Raw genomic sequence first — 15,093 nt, 5'->3', positions numbered from 1 at the left:
CTCGGCCTTCACAGCATTTACGGTCAGCTGAAGCTCTGTAGGCTTTGGAAACTTCAGTATCCTAATGGAGTAGATTTGGATCTGAATTCTTTTTCAGGTGCTCATATGTATTAGAGAACCACCAAGCACTTTTAACCAAAAAACAAGTTTTTATTGTTGCTTTAGTTAAATGTTTTCCTGATGTAAGGTTTTTTTTTTTCTTCAAACATGAGAACTTTATACTACCTTTTTTACACTACACTGTGATTACTGTGTACAGATCAGTGTCAGTGAAATAAAGAACACAACTGTATACTAGGCAAAGAACTTTATTAACCTTTGTTTCAAACTTTGTTCCCAGACTTCTTCGGCTTAATTAGCTGCAAAGAATGAATTGTGTATAAGCAAAAACTGAAAAGAGCTGCAGTGTCCAAGGGGCTTGGGCTTAAAAATATTAGAGATCTGGGTTTTATCAGACCCATAAACAAAAATTTCTTAAAAATATATAAGAAATTTAAAAATTTTCTTATAAAATTTTATAATTTTATATATAATTAATATAAAATAGCAGCTCCCAGTGACTTCTTCAAGTTTTATCTTCAGAAGTTGACTCATTTCAGTTTGCCTCATTCTTGGAAGCCTCATCCAAATTCTCCACAAGATCTGGAACTTCATCATCATCCTCCTCTCCAGTAGTGTGGTGCTTTTCCACCCACAGATTGTTTGGGCAGAGCTTCAGCCAGTCTCCTTAAACTAGTCAGACTGCCTGCACCAAGCTGGTTTAAGATGCTGGGTAGCATTTCTGTCAGCTGCTTTGTCTCAGTATGGCCTGTAATGGTGAAAGTGTTCATTGCCAGAGATGCCTGAACTTTAGGGTTGTTAAAGTGGATCGCTGTTCCTTGATTCGTAAACATATTCACCTCTTCAATGCTAGAGATTTCTAACTTCTTTAAGGAGAACTGACGTTTTTTATTATTCGCTGTGGCTGTTCCGTGAACTACCTTCTTTCTGTGAGCAGTTCCACCAATGTGCACTTTTGCCTGCAGTTTGGCGAGTTTTTCCTGGTTCATGATTGTTTCTTTCATCTTGTTGGAGTGGATAAGGGGCTGTGTGGGGGACTAGGGTTGGTGCTGAGGGGATCTCAGGGGAACCAGCTGAGATTAGGTGCACACACGTGGAGACGCAAGATGGCAGCTCCCTGTTGTAAGTTTTTTGGCATCATGTTGCAAGTTAAAACCACTTACACTGAGATTTCTGAGATGTCTGCTGACTGCCTTAGGCTACTCTTATCATCATTTTAAAAATTAAAGGTGTGCTTTGGCAGCATGTAAATAGGTACTGATTCATTATTTTATCCACTGAAATAGTTTTAGCAGATTTACATATACAGTCCTTAAATCAATTCACAGATAAGTTTTTAAAATAGAAAATATCAAAGATAAAGTTATTTTCTTAGTAAAATACCTAAGTAGCTACATACATTGTATAATTTGGCTTGTAATTAATGTATTTCACTGTTAATATTTCTGATGGTAGTCTAGATGACTTTAAAAACGAAGATGAAAGTTTCCTTCACTGCAAATATTAAATTATTACTTTTTAAGTGTTTAATAAAGGTCTACATGTTGAATAATAAAGGGATTATTTTACATATTTAAAGAGAATTTTTATTTAGGAAATTAACATTCAGCCTAATGTTATATCTAACATGGTATCCTTTTGTACAATTGTATCAAATAAAGAACAGAAACTATATTATGGCTTCTAGTGATGCCCTAACCACTGGTGTTTCCTTTTTCTTGTGTTCCCTCTTCATGTGCATACTCCGTGCTCCCCTTTGGGTTGACTTGTAATCTGACTCTTGTGACAGATATTAGGAGGTGGAGCAAAGGAATTTCAGACCAGTCAGCTAAGAGACTGCTGTGGGGTAAGAAAAAAAAAAATTATTTAGCCTCTTAAAATTACTCTTATCAAAGGAAAAGAAGTTGGAAGCACATGATAATATAACCAGAAACATGACACAGAAGAATTAAGGGAAGAGTAGAGGAGACACGTAGATAAGTTAGATAGTTACTGCTGAGGTTTTTTTTAGGTGGGGGTGGGGTTTCATGTTGAAGCCTGTGCTTTGCTTTGACTGAATCTGGCTTAATTTCTGTAAACATCCCTCCTTCTAGGATGAATCAATGCATCTTAGCCATGTCTATACCTGTAGCAAAATACTGATGATGAAAGTTTACGGGCAATTTAAAAAAGGGAGAAGAAAAAGTGAAAAACCTTGATGTTTCAAGGATCCCACAGTTTCTGCCAAGTTTGAAAACATTCCAGAATCCAAAAAAAAGTGTGTACTTTTGAAGCTGTATTTTTCAGGTGTTTGTATGTACATTTCCATAAGTTGGAAATCAATCGACAATAAATACATACTTTAAAATATTTCTTTTACTTTGGCAGTTACACGTGTGTGCAGAATTCCTATAATTTTTCAATCTCTTTATTCAATTTGTTAGGATATCTGTACGGTTTTTCCTATGAAAAGTAATTTCAGTGGAGAGATTTAGCTAGGAACTTCATTAGGCAGCCTGTGTGATTCAGGAGCAAAGGAATAGCCTGTTAGTTTAATTTTGCAAACATATGGGTTGAGGGCAAGTATGTAGGCATAAGTGGTCAGAAGCGAATTATGGATCTGGTGGCTCTGGTTTGCTAAGGCGTTTCTGTCTATCTCAGTCGTGCAGGACCTGGCCGTCCTGTTCTATTGCTCACTGAAGGCCAAAGCTTCGCAGAGCAGAGTGCTGACATGATTCTCATTGTACATTTGATGCTGAAAGCACTAACATGTAAGCTCTGGAAAGCATTTAATCACTGTAGTTTCTAAATAGTCAAGTCTAGTGAGAGCAACTTTTAGTAATTTACAACGTAAAAAGTTGAGTGTTTTTTCCCCTAAAAATCTTACTTTATTAAAGCACTTAATTTTAAAGGAGGAAGAACTTCTTAGTTTTCCCATTAGAGATCAGAAAAGAAAAGAGCATAATGACTGCTTATTACACAATCTTCACGTAAGCATAGCAGTTTTAATTTACAATCAGGGTATCCATTATAGCTACATTTAGTCAGTTGAAACATGTAAAAAATTAATACTAATAAACTCAGTGTGTTCCACAGTACTCTGGTGCTTACCTTGTTTATTATTTTTTGTTAACTCAAAGACACAGCAAATCTGTCACTATACTATATCTTGCTTATAATGAGGACCAGAAATGAATGTTTATTTGAAAGATGGCAAAGAAAAATCTCCTTCTTGCTTTAAAAAGATGTTTAAAAAGCGTATATTCCTGTGTTGCATTTTTAATGAGCCAAGATGTATTTTCAACATGTATCTTCCCCTCTATTGCGTATTACAAATAAACAAAAAATTAACAAACTTAGCATTCTAAAGTATGTTCATAGAATTTCAATGCTAATTTAATGTGCTTTGAAAATTCATATAATTCATCATTGTTATATTTTTCTTTATATTTAAACTAATTGCTCATAGGTATGTGTTCAAAATAAATGAATTTAAGCATGATTTTATATGGTGTTCTTTTTAATAACTATGCAAACATATTTATTTCAGCAGACAATATTAATGTCTGTTGATTAGGCAGATTTCAAAATTGTTTTCCTTGTGTACCAGGGAAGTAAATGCAAGTTTCTTTAATGAGAGCAACTCAGATATTTAATTTCAATCTGGTTGTTGTTATTGTTAAAGGTAGCAGAAAAGACTAAAGCAGGATTTTTTATTTTATTTTTACTTTTAAAGAAAACAATACATTTACATAACAAATAATGGAATTATAGTGGCCACTGTGCCTACTGGCCCCCGCCCCCCCACCCCACCCCACTACAGCACACACTGGGATAGTGCTGAACAAAATTACAGGTTGAGGATATGATGTACATCAATAAGTCGCCTGTCCTATGGCCGTCAGTTGCATGCCAGATAATGATAGCATTATCATCTTTATTTCTTAGCATCTTTACTTTAGAGCTAGAAGAGACCCTAGGAATCATATCATTGAAGGACTACACTTTAAAGTTAGGACCTAGAGTTAGTAAACAATTTTTTGGCTGTTGCATAGTTGTGGGCCATGCTGGGACATGAATCCAAGTTTTTCCCTTCCAAGTTCAGTGACTCTTTTCATCAAACCATGCTGCTGCCCTAATGTTCTCTTTTCTTTTTTTTTTTCTTGTTCTTTTTTTTTTTCTCTCCCTTTTTTTTTTTTGAGGCAAGGTTTCACTGTGTCACTCAGACTGGAGTGCAGTGGTGAGATCACTGTTCACTGCAGCCTCAACCTCCCTGGCTCAAGTGATTCTCCCACTGCAGCCTCCCCAGTAGCTGGGACTATAGGCATGCGCCAAGCTAAAATTTTAAAATGAGCCTGGCTAATTTTTAACAGTTGAGGTCTATGTTGCCCAGGCTGGTAATTTTTTAAATAAATGAAACATTTTTACTGGTTGTTGTTAGTCAGTTAAAGTAGTATGCGTTGAGTCTGGCAAAATTCATAATTAGGTTTCAGTAAATGTGTGTTGTATGTATTTTTTAAATCTCTGATAACCTAAGGTATCCTTAAGCTACCGGATGGAAAATTTGAGTTTCAACATAGCCACATCTATGATTTTTTCTTACTGTGGATGAATGTAGGTTGACTTGCCTTAAATCAGAATGCAAATATGTATATTTTGTATATTGATTGAAGTTGTTAATTTGTCTTAGTGAAAAATTGGAAGCGCTCCTTAATGAAAATGAACATGTAAGTTGAAGCCACAACTTTGTTCAATATTTTTTCTTCCTGTATGTATTAGCCTAGTGCTACCATCATTGTTTTTGACTATACTGAACACTAGAAAGATGCGTGTTTGTGCTGTAGAAAAAATCCACTCCCATGATGTGGATCCTGAGTGACATTCTTTTTTTTTTTTTTTTTTTTTTTAAATTAAATTTTTTTTAGAGATAGAGTCTCACTGTGTTGCCCAGGCTGGTCTTGAACTCCTGGTCCTTATCCCAGGTTTGAACTCCTGAACTCTTAGCCTCCCAAAGCGTGGGATTATAGGTGTGAGCCACTGTACCTAGGTCCCCCATCACTATTCTTTTATGGCAAGTATGCTTGCAGTTGTCACAAGAAGAACCTGCTCAGGTTTGCTTTAGAATATATGAATTCAACTTGAAATATTATGCTGCTATTAAAAATTATATTGCCAAAGACTGAACCAACAAGGAAAAATACTTTCATGGTACTGGTAGGTAGAAATGGTAGGATTTAATTTCATATGACTGATTTTAAAAATTACATTTTTGTTATAAAATTCTTGAAAGTAAATATATCACATAGTGGTATATAGTGGAAATATGCATGTCCTCCCCCCTTCACTTTTCCTTACTTTCCACACTTTTTCTAGTAACCACTTTCTGTATTAAAATAATAAACTTGAGGGGGAAAAATCTATAATTTATCTTTACAGACGAGCTACGGAGACAACTGAAAAAGTTGTGTTTATAATGTTTCAAGCTCAAAAGAGCCTACTAACCAGAATGATACTTGCTCAGTCTTATTAAGCATTGAAAGTATAGGTATAGCTTATTACTCTAATAACTAGTGTTACTCCATGTTAAAAATGCAGGATTTGTATAGAATTCATGTTAGGTGCTCTTCTGTTTTACTTGTACTAACTCATTTAATACTAACAAAAACCCTGTGAAGCAGTAGTGGTGGTTGTTGCTCTTGGGGCCTAAAAATATTTGTAATTTTTTTAAGTTAACATAGCTAATAACCAGTGCAGCCCAGTTTTGAACTGGTGTCACACCAGAGCCTATAATTTTAAGCATTATATAGTAATTACCTAGATTTTGTGTTGTGGTATAGAAAAGGTGACTTAGAAAGAAAAAGGGAAAAATAGTCAAATAAAAATAGTCAAACTGTACCTAATGTAAGATTTTGCCTATAAACTGAATGGTAAATGCACAAATTTCTGTTTGTTGCCGTGTCACGTAAAAATGACTAGATTGAGTATCATTAAATTTAGAGGGTATATGAGGAGCCCTATATTGTAGGCTAGATGGTCTACTTGAAATTACCTTTCTGGGGTGGATCTCAAAGATGGGCAGTGGACTTCTCAAGTAGCTGAAACAGAGAGATAATGAGAGATTTCAAGCCACTGCAGATTAAGAGAGATGAGCCTTGTATATAAAGACAATGAGGATAGAGACCAAATCGTGGTTTAAAATATGAGCTCCAGGCCGGGTGTGGTGGCTCACGCCTGTAATCCCAGCACTTTGGGAGTTGGAGACCAGCAGATCACGAGGTCAGGAGATTGAGATCATCCTGGCTAACATGGTGAAACCCCGTCTCTACTAAAAATACAAAAAATAGCCGGGCGTGGTGGAGGGCACCTGTAGTCGCAGCTACTCGGGAGGCTGAGGCAGGAGAATGACGTGAACCCAGGAGGCAGAGCTTGCAGTGAGCCGAGATAGTGCCACTTCATTCCAGCCTGGGCAACAGTGCAAGACACCATCTCAAAAAAAAAAAAAAAAAAAATACGAGCTCCAAATGAAGGTCCCAAGGGTAGGCTCCAAATTGTAGTCAATCTAAAATTGGTTTTAAAAGCAGCAGCTTCTCTTGTGGGCAACTGCATCCAGCAGGAGCAGCAGGGATTCCTAACAGAGGTTGATAATTCTTCTGAAAAACTAGGTAGGCTAGCTAGTTAATCAATAATGAATTCCCATGTATCCTGCTTCAAATAGGAAGTCAAATATGAAAAACGATTTTATGAAAGAGGATTTCAAAGTTTTCTTGATCATATTCCTTATAATTAGCAGTTTTATTAATTTCTCTATTCTTTTCCAAATCCCATTTTCATTGGTGCTTTAGCAAGGTTATAAATAACTAACGTTTGTGCCTTATGTGATAAATAGAATAAAGACATTTTAAAAATAGAATAATTTTATGGCCTTAAGAGATTATGATTTAATATATAATTCAAATATTTTAATTGAATATTTGAATATTTCTGTAGGTATTCCTTTCTTTCATTTACTAGTCAAAGACAGCATTCCCATCACCTAGCAGAAAGGAAATGGATCTTCCAGTCTGGGTAACATAGTGAAACCCCATCTCTACAAAAAAAATAAAAATAAAAAATTAGCCGGGCATGGTGACACATGCCAGTAGTCCCAGCTTCTTGGGGACTGAGGCAGGAGGATCACCTGAGTCTGGGAGATTGAGGCCTGTGGTGAGCTGTGATTGTGCCACTGCACTCCAGCCTGGGTGACAGAGCGAGACCCTATCTCAAAGAAGAAAAAATAAACCAGAAAGGAAACAGATCTGTATTAACTCTTCTGGTGGGAAATGAGGATATTGGCATCTGTTGAAAATAACCTAGTAAAAATTTGTTGGATTCACGAATGAGTGTGAGGCACGCTTCTAGCACAATAAAATATATCTTTTTCTAATTTACTTATGCCTCATAACAGTCATGAACGTCTTCACAGGTAGGTGTAAATATTCTCATTTTATGGAGATTAATGTGCAGAGAAAATAATATGGCCAGAGATAGTGCACAGTGGAGCTCAAGTTCCACACAGACCTTCTGACTCCAAGTCCATTACTCTTGTTGTATAGATATATATATACACATCACAAGAAAATGTCATAATTGTTCAAAGTTCCAAGGATAGGCATTGATTATTTTGGGTCAAAAAATTAGATGATTATAACTTATTTCAAAATTGATTTAGCCAGAGAATGTTGAACCCTAAACACAAAGTACTATGTTATTGCTCTGTGGGATATATGAACTGATTGTCTTTAAGAAGCACGTAATGTAGTTGAGGTTGACATATACATTAACAAAAGGAGCAATACTATTTAATTAATGTGTAGTGTATATATATAGGCATTCTATGAGTGCCCCTAGAACTGTGTCTCCTGTCACATGCTAGGTATCCGATAAAGATTGATTGATTGAATGAGTCTAAATTAGAGTGTCTTGGTTAGGGAGGGATTCAGGGATTAGATAAGACTCGTGGCAAGGTCTTAGAAGACAACTAAAATTTAGATACCATGAGAAAGGTGGTGTTGGAGAGCATGGCATTCCAAACGGGAGACACAGGATGACCAAAGAAGAGGTGAGAATGTGGAAAGCCCATACAGGGCTTTGAATAGAGCAGTTTGGCTAGAAGGAGCCATTTGTATAGAGTAATGGAAGGTACAGTTAGAAATACAGCTTTGAGCCAGGCTTAGAGACCTTTACATGCTAGATTAAGGAGTTTTCATTTTATTGTTCAGCAGTGGTTGCTGTCAAAGAGTTAAATTCCAGGAGCTAACAAGTGACATTACCAAAGTAACATTTTATGTAGATTGATTTGCTCTTGAAGCTGAGCATGTTGGCCTGCACCTGTGGTCCCACCTACTCTGGAGGCTGAGGTAGGAGGATCACTTGAGCCCAGGAGTTTGAGGCTGCAATGAGCTGTGATTGTGCCACTGTACTCCAGCCTGGGTGACAGAGCAAGACTCCATTTCTTTTTTTGTTTTGTTTTTTTTCTTTTTTCTTTTTTTTTTTTTTTTTGAGACAGAGTCTCACTCTGTAACCCAGGCTGGAGTACAGTGATGTGATTTCTGTTCACTGCAACCTCTGCCTCCTGGGTTCAAGTGATTCTCCTGCCTCAGCCTCCTGAGCAGCTGGGACTACAGGCATGCGCCACCACACCCAGCTAATTTTTGTATTTTTAGAGATTTTTGTATTAGAGATGGGGTTATACCATATTGACCAGGCTGGTCTCGAACTCCTGACCTCGTGATCCCTCAGCCTCCCAAAGCGCTGGGATTACAGGAGTGAGCCACCATGCCCAGCTGACTCCGTCTCTTTAAATAAAAAGAAAAAAAGAAAAACAAACGAAACCGGAAGTTCTGGTTTGCTCTTGGTACACAGGGTGAATTTGGAAATTGGAGAGAAAATAGACCAGAGGTGAAAATTCTAGTGAGAGAGGCTATGTGTTGGCTTAGAACAGTAGGGATGGCATTCCAGATGGATTGAGTGTCTCTGACATCAAAAAGATTTGTCAGAACCTGATTATTGTCAAGAGAAAGTCAGTATTTAAAAAAAAAAAAAAAATAGAATTACATATAGGATAATAGTCTTAAAGTTGTTCTCTGAGAACCAGTGTCTTATTAGTGTGTTCTAATTGAGAACTGCCATGCTATGTCATTCACTTAATCTGGATTTTAGTTTTTTGTTATTTTTTACCAGTTGAAAAATATAACACTTACTTTTTCAGCTTGTGCTGTCATAACAAAATACCGTAGACTGGGTGACTGAAACAACAGACATTTATTTCTCACAGTTCTGGAGGCAGGGCGTCTAAGATCATGGTGCCAGCATGGATCCCAGTGAGAGCTCTCTTCTTACACATGGTGGTCTTCTTGCTGCATCCTCACATGGCAGGGAGAGAAAGAAAGAGAGAAGGGGAAGTCTCTGGTCTCTTACGTGGACACTAGTTCCATCATAAGGATCCCATTCTCATGACCTCCTCTAAACATAATTACTCCCTAAAGACCTCACCTCCAAATACCATCACATTAGGGGTCAGGACTTTGATTTATGAATATTGTGCCCCATAGACATTGAGTCCATATATGTAATTTTAAGCCCTTTTTGGGTTATTTATATCATGCTCTTCTTTTCTTAGAGGTAAGTACTATCTAGAATTTATTGTGTCTTATACCCATTTAAAGAAAAAAGTTTACTCTTTATGTATTTGTTTATAATATTTAGTATTTTTTAGGTTTGAAAGCTCAGTTAAATAGTATACTGTTCGTATTATTCTGCAACTTCTTTTTTTCCCATAACATTATGGGGTTTTTTTGGTGATAATATCTATGTAGTTGCAAGTCAGTCAAATGTGCAGTATTCCATTTTGTGAACATAGACAATTTATCAGTTTTTCTCTTGATCTGCATTTAAGTTGTTTCTAATTTTTTCCAATTTCAGGCATTCCAGCAGTGAACATTTTTGTTCATGATACCTTACATAGATATGACAGTTTCTTTGGGGTATTACCTATGAGGGTAATATCCCTAGACTGGGTTATATGTGATTTTTAGCTTCATTAAATATTTTCAACTTATTCCAATTTACATTGGAGCCTGAAGTATATAGGTTGACATTTGGTATACGACTTTGTTGTTGTTGTTAAGAGATGGAGTCTCATTCTGTTTCCCAGGCTGGAATGCAGTGGCACTATCACAGCTCTCTGCAGCCTCTAACTCCTGGAATCAGGGGATCCACCCACCTCAGCCTCCCAAGGAGCTGAGACTACAGGTGTGTACCACCATGTTCAGCTAATTATTTTATTATATTGCCCAGACTGGTCTCAAACTCTTGGTCTCAGGTGATCCTCCTGCCTCAGCCTCCCAAAGTGGTGGGATTACAGGCATGAGCCATTGCACTCAGCCAAGACTTTTTTTTTTTTTTGAGACGGAGTTTTGCAATGGTGTGATCTCAGCTCATCGCATCCTCTGCCTGCCTGGTTCAAGTGAGTCTCCTGCCTCAGCCTCCCAAGTAGCTGGGATTACAAGCAGGCGCCACCACGCCTGTCTAGTTTTGTATTTTTAGTAATGACAGGGTTTCTCCATGTTAGTCGGGCTGGTCTCGAACTCCCAACCTCAAGTGATCTGCCCGCCTTGGCTTCCCAAAGTGCTGGGATTACAGGCATGAGCCACCACACCCAGCCCACTGTTTTTTTTAAGACTTAATTTTTGTTAGCATGAGGGGTATGAAATGGTATTTTGCTATTCAGTTTCATTATGCATTTTCTGGTTACTGTTGAGATTACACAGTGCACAGTGGCCTGAATTGCCTGTTAATATATTTTGCCAATTTAGCTGTAGGGTGAATTTTTTTTTTTTTTTTTTTTTTTTTTTTTTGAGACGGAGTCTCACTCTGCCTCCCAGGCTGGAGTGCAGTGGCTCCATCTCGGCTCACTGCAAGCTCTGCCTCCCAGGTTCACGCCATTCTCCTGCCTCAGCCTCCCAGTGATGTTTTTTATATTGACTTACAGATATTGATGTATTCCAAATACTTCAGGTGGAATTTTTAACCTTTGGTTAACTAGCTGTGTTAGTATGATAGAACTCTGTATCAGATCAACTTTGGTGAAAAAGGTGATCTTGTTTTGGAAAAAGGATCGTACCATTTACATGAAATGGAGTAATCTGGTCACTACAGTTGTGCACCCTTATACATGGTTTCAGTTATCTGCGGTCAACTATGGCCCAAATTTATTGCATGGAATATTCCAGAAATAATTCATGAGTTTTTAATTGCATGCAGTTCTGGGCATTGTGATGAAATTTCCCGCCATCCTGCTGTGTCCTGCCTAGGAGATGAATCCTCCCTTTGTCCCTCATCTCCACACTCTATGTGCCACCCACCTGTCAGTCACCTTGTAGCCGACTTGGTTTTCAGGTTGACTGTCTAGGTATCCCAGTGCTTGTATTCTGGTGACCCTTATTTGACTTAATAATGGCCCCAAGGCCCACGACTATTGATGCTGGCAATTTGGATACTCCAAAGAGAAGCCGTAAAATGCTTCCTTTAAGTGAAAAGGTGAAAGTTATCGACAAGGCTGAGGTTGCCAAAATCTATAGTAATAATGAATCTTCTATTCTGAAATTGTAAATAGTATATTGTTATAATTCTATTTTATTATTAACTATTGCTGCTAATTTCTTACTGTGTCTAATTTATAAGTTAAACTTTATAGGTATCTGTGCATAGGAAAAGGAAAAACCGGTGTATATAGAGTTCAGTAGTGTCTGTGGTTTTAGGCATCCACTCGAGGATGAAGGGGACTACTCTACTTCACTTCCCTAAAGATAAAAGAAATACAATCTCTATTGCATCAAGGCTGAAATTACAGCAGCCTTCTCAGGCCTTCTTCCCTTGTCCCACATTGACCGCCACTGTTTTTTTGCACTTGTGTCCACTGGCCCCCTTGTCCTTCCTGTCCGACCAAGCTCATGTAAACCTATTTAAAAGTTGGTATTCCACTTGTTGAGAGACCTGGCTTTGCCTGGCAGCATGGGTGCTTGATTTTGCCTTTGAATCTTTCCCACAGCAGTCCTAGCCAAGTTCGTATTTGGGCTATGATTCAAGGAACTGCAATTAAGAGTAACCCTGATTTAATTTTCCCGTCTTCTCTCCTCTTTGTAAAGGTACTTTAAGGTGTGTAAGTTTTAAAAATACGTATGGTAACTTCTGTAGGACCAAAGGACTGGACATGTTGATTATCTGTGCATGTGCTTAATCATTAAAATTATATGAAAGTTAGTACAGTAAATATGATAGTAGTTAAAGAACCAAGTGAGACTCCGGGTTTGAAATCAAGCTCTGACACTTACATAAAAAAGGGGATAGTATAAATACCTGCTTCATAGGGATGTTGTTAAAGGAGATGTATATAAAGTGTTTAACATTAGGCTTAGCACTTGCTAAGCACTCAATAAATATTAGCTGGTCTCAAAATTAATCTGAAGCTTTGATATTGAGAAGGTATTAGAGTATGAGGTGCTTGTTAATTTTTTGTATTATAATTATTTTATAATATCTTCTATATATACTGAAGTTTAAAATTTTTAACTTATTTTACATGTTTTCCTAAATGAAGACTTAGATCTCTCTGCAGTGGTTGGCCATCATATTCACTGTTTGCTGTATCCACTTTTTTCCTCTCATCTGGAGCATGCCTATAATTTTGTACTTTTTTTCATTTTTTTTCTATAAAAGCATATTGTCATATAAGCAAGGGAGAGGGTTAGCTTTGAAGAATCACCTTTTGTGTAATACGCTGTTTTATCTTTACTATCACCTATAATAGGGGCCTGGGTGGTGTGGCATTTCCCAGTAAAATGTCTGCTTTGTTCACTCACTAGTTTATGTTTCAGTAATTATTGTGATTGCTCCCCTTTTTTGGTAAGCATTTTGTAAATGTTTTAGTTGTTAATCATTTTTTAGCTGGAAACTTTTACTTGACAGTCCGTTTTTTAAGGAATAGATTCCTTATTAAAGTAAGTGTTACTGTTCCTGCTTTTAAGGAAAACAAATTGACAGCCTTTAGTATCTTTAAGAGTAGGACATGGATGTTAGTGTACTATTCAGTAATTTAAAATTGACTATGTAATTGTGCTTGTGATAGTTAACACTAGAAGTTGAACAGTTAATTTGTTCATTATAATGTTTAAAGCAAATGGTTAGGTATGTGTCTACCTTAGCCCCACATATAGATAGACTCTTCATCCTCGTTAGACCCTACCTTGTTGGTTTAGAGTTAAAATTCATTTGCAAGTTTCAGGTCAAGAAATAATACATTTGAGATGTTAAAGACTCATTTCCAGCCAGACATAGTGCCTCATGCCTGTAATCCCAGCACTTTGGGAGGCCGAGGAGGGTGGATTGCTTGAGTCCAGGAGTTCCAGATTAGCTTGGGCAACATGGTGAAACCTTGTCGCTACAAAAAAAATTAAAAATTAGCTGGGTCAGGGGATCACTTGAACCCAGGAGGTCAAGGCTGCAGTGAGCTGTGATCACACTACTGTTCTCCAGCCTGGGCGACAGACCGAGACCTTGTCTCAGAAAAACAAAAACAAAACACAAAGACTCATTTTCATTGTCTAAGCATATATTCATACATTGACAGCATCTAAGCTACTGGATAATGGATCTTTATTTGATTTTGCTTTAACTTTGTTAGGGAGGGTTATGGTTCTAACTTTGTTTCCTGGTAGTGGTGTTGAACAGGAAGGGATGAGTTAAAGGGGTTGTCTTGTTGTCAGATTTTCTTTACACTTTGTATTTGACTCATCCTGCTGACTAATAAGCCTTGTGTTTAACACCGAATCAGGGACTCAGTACAGTGAATTTGTTCTTTATTCAATCATTTTAATTTCTATTTACATATAGCATAGTGATTCCCAGTCATAAGACTTTTATGTGCGAGAGCATCTCTTAATAACAAAACATAGAAGTTTGTAATAACATTTAGTGTAAGGACTGAGGTTTTATTGAGTGATTATTTTTATTTAATCATTGCTTTGATAATATTTTTTCAACCGAAGTTTGAGGTTAAGTGTCTAAGCCTCTAAATTCTATTTCTAGTTTTATATATTTTAATCATGGTAAAGTTTTATGCACATAATTGCTGTATACATATTTCTTCATCTAACATTTTACAAATAATAGTAATTTCTCTTCCATGTCTTTTGGTAATAATTATTTTTCTCTATGAAACTTTTTATGGTTCTCTGGAATAAAATGTTATTGAAGTATAACAAAATAATTATGACTACCATCAAATTTAAGTTTACATTATGTACCAAGGTATCATAATAAGTCCTGTAGGGAATACAAAGATGAGTAATACAATCGCTATGCTGGTCTATTTCATGTTTATAATATACTTAAGGCAAAATAAGTACGTAGGCAGTAGTAACCATGTTATAACATCAATAGTTTTCTACTTTTGTGTCCTTATTTCCTGATACAGGCACATATTTATAGACTGACCAAAAGGCTTTGTCAGAGTAGTCCAATGGTTTCAGGGGATTGAGAGAGGGGAAGGTCTCACTTGTATGAAGCACTTAGGAAAGGCCTTCTGAGGCAGCAGCTATTGAGATAATAAACCTTTGAGGGTCAGTAAGACTTACATAGGCAGAGGATGGAAGGAAAGGTCACTCAAAATGGAAGGATGGAAAGCATGAGCAATGATCTGTCTGCATGAAAATGCCAGGCCAAGTCAAAGAATACTTCACACAGTGTGAGTTTGCTTGAAACTCAGACCATACAGCTAGGGGAATATTTGATGGACAGAGCTAGGAAAATGGGTAGATTGCACAGGTCCCTGAATGCCAGATCCCTGTTTTGATTTCACAGAGAGTAAGAAAAAGATAAGTGACATTTATTGAGTTCCTACTATATGTTAAGAACTATGTTAGATGGTTAATACAATCATGTTTAATCGTCAAATCAGTACTGTACAATAATTTCTAACTCCATGTTACACATGAGGGAATTGTGACCTAATAACTT

At 37.0% G+C, this 15,093-nt stretch overlaps 1 protein-coding gene and 1 pseudogene across 44 annotated transcripts in view; one reads left to right on the top strand and one right to left on the bottom strand.

Moving 5' to 3' along the window:
* NCOA2 (nuclear receptor coactivator 2) overlaps positions 1-15,093 on the top strand; it is a 295,480-nt gene that overhangs the window by 132,972 nt on the left and 147,415 nt on the right. For 2 of the 44 annotated variants that reach the window (XM_065519343.1, XM_073998960.1), the window contains exon 3: positions 10,232-10,329. The exons of the other annotated variants lie outside the window; for them this stretch is intronic. The gene's annotated coding sequence lies outside the window, so the exon portion shown is untranslated. The remainder of the gene's footprint in view (positions 1-10,231; positions 10,330-15,093) is intronic. 44 annotated transcript variants of the gene reach the window in all.
* LOC107130631 (transcription factor BTF3 pseudogene) lies at positions 541-1,066 on the bottom strand (annotated as a pseudogene).

This window comes from Macaca fascicularis, chromosome 8 (genome assembly GCF_037993035.2).
Source record: "Macaca fascicularis isolate 582-1 chromosome 8, T2T-MFA8v1.1".
Lineage (NCBI taxonomy): Eukaryota > Metazoa > Chordata > Mammalia > Primates > Cercopithecidae > Macaca > Macaca fascicularis.
Note: the sequence above shows the minus strand (reverse complement) of the source record. Positions and strands in the feature narration are given on the sequence as shown.